The following is an 8,423-nucleotide window of genomic DNA, read 5'->3' on the forward strand; positions in this document are numbered from 1 at the left end:
ATTTTATTCTTCTTTATAGCCAAGTAATATTCCATTGCATAAAAGTACAACTTTTTTTTTCAGCACCAGGGATGGAATTCAGGACCTTACACCTACCAGGCAGCCTCTTATGCTGCTGCTGCTGAGCTATCTCCCTGGCCCTATATTTAAATTTAATAATGTAGTTACTCTGGATATCAGATCCTCTCCTTCCCTAGGGTTTGCTGTTTTATTTCACTATTTATTTAAAATTTCTTTTTTATTGTTATAGGACATCTTGATGCTAAGGATCAGCTTCAGGTATAAACACAAGGGCTTCTTAGATCTTAACTGACCCTGCATTTTCTCCTGGGTATTCATGGTTACTTTCTAGGTTTCCCCAGATATGTAGTTGTTTTTAAATGTTCTACTATCTCCCTAAACCCTACAGGGACTTACAATGTAGTCTAGCCTGGCTTTGAACTCTCTCTATAGCCCCAGCTGGCCTTGAACTCATACCAGTCCTCCTGCCTCAGCCTTCTTAGTGCTAAGAGTACAAGCCTGTGCCACCACACTTGGTTCAAATAGTCTATTCTTGAATGAATGGATTCCAAATGGGAAAGTGAGCAACGAGGATTCTAGGTCTTAAAAGTTTCTTTAGCCAGAGGAGAGGGGCTTGAACAATGAAGGCCTGCAAAAATAATGGCTGTCTACTGGCTGAGGAGATAGCCCAGTGGCTTAAGAACCTGCCTGGCAAGTGCTAGGTCCTGAGTTTGATCCTGAAGAGGGGCAAGCAGAGCACAGATCCTGAGATTTGAAGACAGGGTCCCTTTCTTTTGCCCCACAGTGTGCAGCTGCTTGTTACCTTGCTGGGGCAGGGAGTGGGCAACACAGTGTGCTGACAGCTGAGATCGACCGAGACCAAGTGTACCTTCCCTTGGAAGTGGCAAACCTTATTTTGCGGTACTGGGGATCGAACTCAGGACCTTGAGCTTGCCAGGCAAGTGCTTACGCTACGGAGCTATCTCCCCGCCACCCCTCCTCCTTTTTTTGGTGATGCCGGGGATTGAACTCAGGCTCTTGCACCTGCTAGGCATCTGCTTATTCAACTGAGCTATCTCCCCAGCCCCGGGAAGACAGATTCCTGTTGCTCCCTAGTTTTCCATCTTTCTGGAATCCTCTTCGATCTCCTTATGAGGACACCAGTCTTTGTGGCTTAGGGTCCACGCCAGCAGCCTTGTTTAACATTAATTACCTTTTTTTAAAAAAATATTTTTATTTATATTTGTGTGTGTGTGTGTGTGTGTGTGTGTGTGTGTGTGTGTGTGTGGCCAGCTCAGCCCACCAGGGGGTGGGGCTGGCTGGCATGTGGTGCTGGGGGATTGAACTGCGGTCCCTCTGCTTTGCCAAGCTTGTTTCAAGTAGGTGCTTTAGACCACTGAGCCATCTCTCCAGCCCCATTAATTACCTACTTAAAGACTGTCTTGAAATAAAGTCACATTTTGTGGTATCGGCAGTTAGGACTTCCACATATGAATGGGTGTGGGGCACATTTCTGCCCGTTACAGTATGCAGTTCCCCAGCTATAGCTTGGGGGCTTGGAACTTGGGTATCCTCAGGAAAATACAAGAAATTTTCACATTTAAAGGTTTCTGTGGTGTTCTGTGCCTTTCCCCTGGTGATGTGAGGGTCCTCTTCCTCCTCGGAGCCACTTGGGTCTGTAAGGAGAGAATCCCACTGGTTTCTGTACATTAAGAACAAATCCATCATCCTGCCACAGCCAGCTGATCAAGAGATTGTGGCGCCTGCAAAGCTGGCTTCCCTGGAGCTTGGTTGGTCTGGGGATCGCAGCCACATGGCAGACGTGCCCGAAGAGTCTCCTGCCCTTCCCCCACCCCACTGGCTTGCCCCACAGCTCTCAGTTGCTCTTGGCTCTGACATCTGGGTAAGAGAACTAGAAGCATGCAGTAAATGTCCCAACCCACCCGGTAGCATCTTCTTTTGGTTTCTTATGAAGAGTATCCTGGTTCCTAGAATGAAGAACTTGGGGTGAGCTTCAGGGGCAGTGGCATTTCAGGAGCCTTGGTGGGCTCCCCCATACCTGGACTGAGGCAGGGACCTGAGAGTTTGTGGTTACTGAGAGGCAGAAGCCCCAAGGGTACTTACAGACTGTTCCTATAAATCCCAAACTTTGATTCTGCTGAGCAAGAAGCACCCTTGAGGCCTCCTGGGACCAGGAGACTGTCACTTCCTGGGTGGTGCTGGCCTATCTAGAAGGTAGGTGGGCCAGGCAGGGAGCTCTGGGTAGGGGACTAGGGTGAGTGGTGCTCCCTGCTGTGCCTCTCCCACAGGACTGGGTGAGGGTGGGTAAAGAGGCAGAGTGACCTTTCCAGGACCTCACAGACCCAGGAGGCCCATGTCTCCTCTTGGCATAGATCAGGAGAAAGCCTGGTTTTGGTCTGCAGGTGAGCCGTGTGGCGCTGTGACACATGGACAGCCCTTGGGTCCCTGGGCAGCACATAGTCAGAAAAGTCTGAAGTTATGGGTAGAGAGGGCTGTGCCATCCCACAACACCGCTACTACACCCACCCCAGGCCCCAGCTGCCCTTTGAGCTGAGCTTGTCTCTGCTTTTTTTTGTCCCTTGGCCCATCAAAAGCATGCCTGGAGGTTGCTGCCATCCAGCTGGGGTTCATGCGCTTGGGGAACAGCTCAGGTGGAGCTGTGAGATTTACGCAGAGTTGGCCCCTCAGTGGGACTCAGTTCGGGGAGTACCAGTAAGGGAGTTGGGGGACCTTATTCCTTGCCAAGGAGAGTATTGGCATCCAGCATACTCACTGAACAAGTGCAGATGGATAGCGTTGCCCCATTTTATCTGGGGAGAGAGGGAACAGCAAGGACACAGTGCATGGCTCGGGGAGATGCGGGTTGGGCTTTCCACGTTCAGCTGGTGAAGGCTGTTTGTGGTCTGATTATGTCCTGTCTGTTGAGGTTCTTGGTGTTATTATTGTGCTTTGTCCACAGTGGTGGCTTCCCCTTGAAGTCACCAACAAGCCAGTTTGCCATGTGGATCAGGTGACTTTCAGAAGATGTGGAAGGTTGGTTCTTAAGGGCCTTGGAGCACGGGTGGTGGAAAGTTCAGTCAGATGTCTAGAAATTTGAGCCACAACAAGGCCTTGGTCATCTTAAAGGCTCTTGTCCCAGACATAGGGCACCTAGCTCCTTCCGGCCATGTGCAGCCAACCCTGGCTTCAGATGGGAGAATAGCTTTACCTTTGCTGTGTGATGTTAGGAGCTGGCTAAAGAAACAATTGTCCTTGAGAAGGAGGCAAAGTATGTTTTAATTCAAACAGATTTCACCAAGTCACTTGCTGCATGGCTCCTTAGAAGTTTATAGATGTCTGTGATTTAATGAGGCTCTTTCCTCACAGGACTCAGCGTCCTGAGCCTTTTGGGGGACACTAGAGAAGTTGGAGTAATTGTGTGCTTTTGTTCTTTGGTTTTCTTTTTAATGATGCTTCAAGTGCACATAAGGCAAACGATTCCACAGGGTTGGCTCCAGCCGCTCAGACTCCCTTGCTGTGGGGTGAGGCAGCGACATAACAGCTCAAAGGCATGACTGCTAAGGTTTATTGTGTGCCAGGGGTTACGCTCAGGGTTTAGGGAACAGGAATGCCATTTAATTCTCAGAAGAGCCCCAGGAAGGAGAGAGCATTGTCATCATTCCTTGCCTGTCAGTGAGAAAACTGAGGCCTGGAGAAGCAACTGGGTGGGAGGAGCCAGGCTGAGAGGCTTCAGAAATGACACAGCCCCTTCGTGCACTCAGAGGCCCAGATGGGCATCGTGGGTCTGCTTGTTCAACTTTATAACTCAGGGCCTCTGGAGTCATTTCATTCTCTGTCGTAGGGAATCCAACTCAAGGCTGGGGCTAGGTAATAACACTACAGGCCTGAAGTATCTGTGATGGCAGCTGCCGTGGGGCAGCGTCGAGGTCTGGTTGAGTGAGTGTGTCCTCTTTTGGACTCAGCCAGGGAGGGAAGGTGAAGAACCTTAGTGACCTTGTGGGTGTTGTCCTGTCACAGCAGAGCACAGAGGCAGCAGCAGGAGGCCCCAGTGTGCTCAGGGCAAAAGAGCTGGCCTCCTGGGGAGCAGTGGGCAAGTGCTGAGGTGTGAGCCATCCCCCAAGTGTGTAAGGGCTGAGGGAAAGGGTTGGGGTGATCTGACATCACACCAAGCCCCTGTAGAGCAGGGTGGCTGGGCTGAAAGACTGCAGTGGGCAGGCTCTTAGTCTATTCTGTGCCACTATAAACAGAATACCTGAGGCTGGAAGTTTATAAAGCACAGAAGCTGGAAAGACCACAGTTAGTCAAGGCCTCCCTGTAGCATCGCCCCATGGTGAAAGGCAAAAGAGAGAAAATGGGCCAGCCAGATAGCTCAGCAGATTAAAGCACCTGCTAGGCAGATGCAAGGACTAGGGTGGTGGCGCACACCTGTAATCCCAGTGCTTGGGAGACTGAAAACAGGACGATCACTATGAGTCCAGTCTGTGTAGAAGGACCCTGTAGACCCTGTACTAAATACGAGAGAGAGAGAGAGAGAGAGAGAGAGAGAGAGAGAGAGAGAGAGAGACAGACAGACAGACAGACAGACAGACAGACAGACAGAGACAGTCAGGCAGGCAGGCAGGCAGGTAGACAGACTCAAAATGAAGGGGACTACATTTGTTCATTTATTAGGAACCTGGCGCCTCCATAACTGGCCCTCTCCTGTCACAATGGCATTAATCTATGCATAGGGGCAGAGGCCAGTGACCTGTTACCTCTTAAAGGACCAACACTCAGCACTATTAAGCTGGGGATTAAAGTTTCCAGCACATGAACTTTGGCAGGACACAGGTATTGTACCAGGGAGTTATAATAATGGGGAGTCTGAGGGTGGACCCCATCTTCCATCACCACCTGCTCCTCCTGACTTCCTGTGGCTGTGTCATTTGCATGCCACCTCTCTTGTGGGAGCCACTTTTGTCCTGAAGTCTCTAGGCTATTTAGAGGACATAGTGAGAACCTAAGGTGGTCAGGACAGAAGAGAGATGGCCTGGGGGTATCAGGGCCAACATGCCTGAGAGGCGGAGAGGTTCCATCAGGTGTAGAGGAGTAGAGGGGAACAGGAGGTACCATATGGCTGTGACTGTGTTTCTCCATTAGGGATGAATTTTGTCCCCAGGGAACATTTGCAAATGCTAGGAGACATTTTGATTGCCACACTGTCATGGGGAAGGAGTTGCCATTGGTGTGTCAATGGGTGGAGGCCAGGAGTGCTGCTAAGTATCCCACTTTGGACAGGGCAGCTCCCAAGAGCAAAGGACTATCTGTCCCCAAATATCGAGACCCTGGCCCAAGGGGACTGCTGCTGCTGCTGACAGAAGGGCTCTTATGGTTTGTGTCTAGATGTCCCCCTAAAGCTTCAGGCAGTCATGGGGGTGGGCTTTTTAGAGGGGTTGAATCTAGAGCTTGTGATTGATTCATGTTCCACACTTGGCCTAAGGGTGTGAGTGCTACACCTGCCCTCCACCTGCATATACAACATAAGGGAGGGAAAGAGGCTTGTTCTCCCTTCTTCAGTGTCTCTGCCCCCCCCTTTTTTGTTTCTGGGATTGAACTCATGACCTTGCAATTGCCAGGCAAGTGCTTAAGCTGCTGAGCTATATCCCCGTCCCCTTTCTTTAATTTTTTTTGAGACCGGGTCTCCCTATGCAGTTCATGCTGACCTTGAACTCACTATGTAGCCCAGGCTGGCCTCAAGGTGCCAGCAGTCCTTCTGCGTTAACCTCCTGAGTGCTGGGATTACAGGCGAGTGCCACCACACATGGCTCCCTGCTTCTGCTGTCTGCCACCACCATGAACAGTTGCTTCTCTGCCATGTGCCGCCTTGCCTTGGAGCCAGAGGATTATGGACCGAAAGCTCTACAAACTGAGCTGAATAAAGTTTTCTTCCTTTGACTTTGGGTGCTGGGTATTTTGTCTCAGCAACAACAAAAGTAACTAAATCAAGGGCCTTAGTATAGAGGAGGGAGACACAGCAGAGACTGTGTGGTCCAATGGACAGGGCCCATCACTGCCCACTGCCCTGCAGACCCATGTCACACAGAATTCAGAGGTGACCACAGTGAGAGCGGGACAGATGGGTCCTTCACTTGAACACATTTCCATCATCCAGTATAAAGGGGACTTGTAACAGACATGAGTTACATGCAAATGAGGTTCAGGTGTAGATCTGAGAAACAGATTTGTGACTGCTGTTACCCCGGCTGAGCATATGCATCACCCCATTATTAGTTATGACGGGTTCTTAGCCTCTTTTTATTTAGGGCTTAGCAGGGGCTCAGAGCCAGGTGTGAACATGGTGGGTGGTGATGCTGGGATTTGAACCCAGCTCTGCCTGAACACAAGGTTAGGTGTTCCCAGCCATTGAAGGACTTGTGATAGAAGAGCCAGCCCTGACCCCAGAGCCTGGCCTGCCCAGGCCTATAGGTAGGCCAGGAGCTGGGCCTGTAACAGCTCACAGTCCCAGCTGCACAGCTCGACATCTTGGGAAGAACAGAGTCACCATGTATCCTCACCGTGTTTCACCAAGCTTAGGCCTCCTCTCCTCCAAGAAAATGTAAGAGAGCTGCATCTTCCAAGAGCACAGCCGCAGAAGCAACCCAGGCTTACTCTTCCACCTGCATGTGCCCTCCCAGCTCCTGGACCTTCCTCTGGCCCACTCAGGGGCCAAGTGGGCACCTGGGCCTGCGCCTGCAGAGGGGCCCTTATTGCAGGGGGAGAAAAGCTCCTGAGGCCTCCGGGGAGGCCTGCCCAGTTGCATGTTCTCAAAGTCACCTGGGGATGATGGCTTGAGATGTGCTTTCTCCTGCCCTGGCCTACCTGGGGTGCCATTTGGCCAGGACCCCAGTGACCGGATTGTCCCTATCCCTGCCTATTTGCTGACATTTCATTCTCCAAATGGTGCAACGATGCTCCCCAGGAGCTTGGCAGCTGGGATGGGCAGAGGTGCCTGGAGCAAGGATCGAGCAGCAGCCAAGGAGCCCCGCTCCCTGAGGGGCCTCATGTGAGCCCTCTGGTCTCCCGGGGCTCAGTGGCATAATTCTAGCTTCAGATAGGAGCCTCGAGGTCCACCTGCCAGTGCAGCGTTGTATGGAGCTCACAGGGCCCACCTTTGCTTTTTGCCTTTCAACTCAAGAGACCAGGCTGACCATGAGCTGCTGCTGCAGGTGACAGGTGGGGTTGTCCTAGCCAAAGCACGCCCCCTGGTGCCCTCGCCCAGGTCCTCACACTTTCTTTGTTGGGGCTGCCAAGCGCCCGGTTCCGCTCCCTGGGTGTATAAACTTCTCTTCTCTGGATGCAGCTCTGGGCTGAAGTTCCAGAGCGCTGCCCTGGCTCCTTCAGGTTCCCGTGATGAAATCTCTCCTCAATCCAAGGTCATGAAGCTATCCAATTACACTACTTCTGGAAGCTTGCACTTTATTCCTCATGGTTTATATTCATGGTTTATATTTAAAAAAGGAAAACTCACTGAAATTTGCTTGAGATTGCTTTCTATGGAGTGAAATCCAACATGGTGCAGTAAAGAACCCTAAAGCTCTAGTGTCTTTAGCTGGGAAATGCAGACTATAATAGCTCCTTGACAGGCGGGCGTTCAGTCCCGGGCTCGCAGAGGAGGGCTCTGGGGTCCGAGATGGAAATGCGTTGCTCTCTGTGGCTGGCGTCGGAGCCACGCTGGCTCGACGGCAGGGGTTGCGGAGCGGATAGAACATTTTCTTCGGTTGGGATGGAGGGGGCCGAGAGCTGCTGAGAGGGGACTGAGGCGGCTTGGGACGTGGAGGCGCCCGAGCCTGGCGCGGGGTCCGAGCGCGGGGCCGCAGTGGCGGCCGAAGGGCATGAACCCTTTGACGCGTGCGCAGGAGGAGGACTGGCGGCGGCGGAACAAGGGGTGCTCATGTACGTGGCCGCGGCCGCCGTGGGCATGCTGGGGGCGTCCTACGCCGCCGGGCCTCTGTATCGGCTCTATTGCCAGACTACCGGCCTTGGAGGATCAGCAGTAGCAGGTCACGGATCAGACCAGGTGGAAAACATGGTGCCTGTTAAGGACCGGATCATTAAGGTTACCTTCAATGCAGATGTACACGCCAGTCTCCAGTGGAACTTTAGACCTCAGCAGTCGGAGATCTACGTGGTACCAGGAGAGACTGCTCTGGCATTTTATAAAGCTAAGAATCCTACTGACAAACCAGTCATTGGAATTTCTACATATAATGTTGTACCATTTGAAGCTGGACAGTATTTTAACAAAATACAGTGCTTCTGTTTTGAAGAGCAAAGACTGAATCCCCAAGAAGTAGACATGCCGGTGTTTTTCTACATTGATCCTGAATTTGCAGAAGACCCAAGAATGGTGAATGTTGATCTTA

General features: G+C 51.6%; 1 pseudogene; it reads left to right on the top strand.

Moving 5' to 3' along the window:
* The first annotated feature begins 6,968 nt into the window (after positions 1 to 6,968).
* Positions 6,969 to 8,419, top strand: LOC101582121 (annotated as a pseudogene).
* The last annotated feature ends 4 nt before the right edge of the window (positions 8,420 to 8,423 follow it).

This window comes from Octodon degus, unplaced genomic scaffold (genome assembly GCF_000260255.1).
Source record: "Octodon degus isolate 3935 unplaced genomic scaffold, OctDeg1.0 scaffold00010, whole genome shotgun sequence".
In the NCBI taxonomy this organism is placed as follows: domain Eukaryota; kingdom Metazoa; phylum Chordata; class Mammalia; order Rodentia; family Octodontidae; genus Octodon; species Octodon degus.